Source organism: Cynoglossus semilaevis, chromosome 10 (genome assembly GCF_000523025.1).
Source record: "Cynoglossus semilaevis isolate Cse_v1.0 chromosome 10, Cse_v1.0, whole genome shotgun sequence".
In the NCBI taxonomy this organism is placed as follows: Eukaryota; Metazoa; Chordata; class Actinopteri; order Pleuronectiformes; family Cynoglossidae; genus Cynoglossus; species Cynoglossus semilaevis.
In genome coordinates this window covers 17,824,967-17,827,864 of record NC_024316.1, presented here as the reverse complement: position 1 = coordinate 17,827,864, position 2,898 = coordinate 17,824,967, and the positions used below count along the sequence as shown (strand labels likewise).

Below are 2,898 nucleotides of genomic sequence, written 5' to 3'. Positions count from 1 at the left end.
AACTGTCACCTGAACAGAACTTGTCATAAATATGAACTGAACAGTAGTTGAGTCTTCTTCTGTCGTTCACCCCCCGCAGCCCCACAGTCCTGTCACTTCAGCTGACTCTGCACTTTGCACACACACACACACACACACACACACACACACACACACATATATAAGCCGTGAGTCACTTCACTCATTCGCACAGAGTGAGGAGTTCAAATCCACGGTGCAGGGCCCCGGGGCCGTCCGTCACATGGACCGGTGTGTTTCCTGCGGTTACAAACGATAACGGTGATTCAGCGGTTCATCTGCTCGATGTCTGTTATTATCCCGGGTGATTTGGAAGCACATTGTTGAGTCCTCCGCATGAGTCAACTGCCTGCGTGTGTTTTTGTGTGTGCGTGCGCGCGCATGTTTGACGGCAGAAAATTAAAGGCTGGTTGTATTTCTCCTTTTACCTTCTGGAATCAAATGAAATGAAATCGTTGTCGATGGAAAAGCCACCAAAGTTTTCCAGCATGAGGTTTTCCCTCCAGAGCGAGGCTGTGTGTTGAAATCATTTGTCTAATGTTTGTTTTATTCTGCTTTTAAAATCACTGCAGGGCACAAATCATCGTCTGAAACACAGCGGCGAATTATAACCGCGATTATTTACGAAGAATGTGGTCAAATAATCGTCTGTGTATTTAGGAGCGCGTGCACACGTGAAATGAATCAGCGAGGATCGAAGAAACATCTCCGTGTGTTTTACAGTACTGTACAAATACAGATGTACATGTGTTTTACAAACGTCATTATTTTTGTCTCAAGTTTCAGAGAGAATGTGGAGAATTAGAAGCTATATCTTCTTCGACCACTGGGGGGCGTTTCATTAATCATTTTAAGAGTGAATTAATTTTTTTATTTGTTTAAAAATGTACTTAAAAACAAAACAGGCTATGAAAGCAACTAACTAACTAACTAACTAACTAACTAACTAACTAACTAACTAACTAACTAACTAACTAGTACTGCTCTTGTACTGTGTATTTTAAGGTAATTTTGAAAACACGGTGGGTTTTGACCCCCAGAGGACCAAAAGTGAGGGAAGACAAAATTATTTTCTGCCATTAAATCAGCTGTAAATGAACTTATATAATATATATATTATATATATATATATCGAAGCAGTATAGTTAGTAGTACACTGTAGTAACTCCTACAAACCTACAAACTTTAGGGATTTTCCATGGATGTCTCTCTGACTCACGTCCCACCGCCTGAAGTCGATCTCTGACAAATCCTAAGGTCTTTAGTGGCTGCATGTCTCGCTGTGATTTCCAACTTATTCTCACTCTGCGATACTTCACTTCCTGTGAGCCTGTGGATAGTTAAGACAGCACACAGTCATCCATCAAGGCTGCGGCCCTCATTACTGTCCCAGGCCTGACTCAGAACAGGATGCTGAGCAGTAAAAGTCGGTGCCACCGTCCCAGAGGTTTCTGACTCAGCAGTATATGTTTCTAAACCACAGCTTTAAGTTTAGTGAAAGTGAAATTCTCATACTCACTAATTGGAATAATAAAAAATATTTTCACAATTTACACTTTTCATTACATATAAAAACAAGTATATATACAACTACTTTTCATTTGAAAAACTGTAAATTATGAATCAGGATAAATCCAATGCTGGAATATTAACGAAATTTCCACAAACTTTGGAACTGTACACAACTGTGCAATAAAACCTGTAATTTGCTACTGAACTAAACTGACAAACAGGAGGCGTGGTGCCTTCACTGACCAAGCGCACTGTGTTTGTTAAATATAAACAAATGACAAATTTAGAAGGAGGCGTGGTGCCTTCACTGACCAAGTGCACTGTTTGTTAAACATAAACAAATGACAGATTTAGAAATAGACAACTGTAAAAAAAAAACAACCTCCAGACTAGTTTGAGGCAAAACCAGTTGATCTTTGACCTACGGTTTCTGACATTTTGTCTAGTGGTCTGGTCTGGTCTAGTCTTCAGATAAACTCAATTTCCCAAAAGTTCATGTTTGTGATTTGTACAATATAGAAAAATGTAGATTTGTGTTTTTTTAAAAAGTTGTGTTTTTTTTTCTCTGAGCTGTCCTCCAGACTTCACCTGGAAGGCAGCATGTGTTTCACATAAATTCCAGTGTAGATACGTAGCTCATGGTGTAGCTAATGATATACATCCATACCTGAACAGATGGTGGCGTTTGTCCTCCAGTTCATACTATAGTCAGAATTGTCTTCTTTCATCTTTTTACATAAATCTCACGGCTGCTTCTCCACAGAAACTGGATGAAACAGTGATTTATATTCAGATAATTCATATAGATATAAACATCGCTAACACCGGGCTAACATTTGGTGCGGCTTATTTGATACATTTTTAAAAGATCTTTACTACATTACAAATACTACATTAACTCCAGATAATGAATGTTTTACATTCTTACGATCAGGTGCTAAAAATGTTGTTTTCAAATTGTGAGACACATTAGCTATGTTAGCCACTTATGTTAGCAAATGTGTTAGCAGCTAGTTTGCTAATTGAGGAAAATGTTATTTCTGTTCTTAACCACTGATGTATTTTATATTTTTATGGGTTTATATATTATTTATGTGCTGTATATATATATTATATATTTGTACACTCAAAATATTAAAAACCAACAGCACCCTGGCTTCTCCTGTGCCCTTGGGCTGGGCAGTAAAAATACACAGGTGTTTCTGACTATTCTCATCTGGCAGAATAAGAACCTCAGTGAACAGCAGTCTGGTTTTTACTTCTGTTTTAGGATTATGGCCCTGAACAAGCCAGCAGCAGCTCGATGAATAGAGGCTCTGTGCGCCTTGGCTAACTCTGTCTCCGCTAACCCTTTATAAACAGAAAAAA

The 2,898-nt window shown here is 38.6% G+C and overlaps 1 protein-coding gene across 1 annotated transcript in view; it reads left to right on the top strand.

Moving 5' to 3' along the window:
• LOC103385361 (matrix remodeling-associated protein 8) overlaps positions 1-2,898 on the top strand; it is an 11,829-nt gene that overhangs the window by 1,802 nt on the left and 7,129 nt on the right. The gene's annotated exons all lie outside the window — the stretch shown is intronic.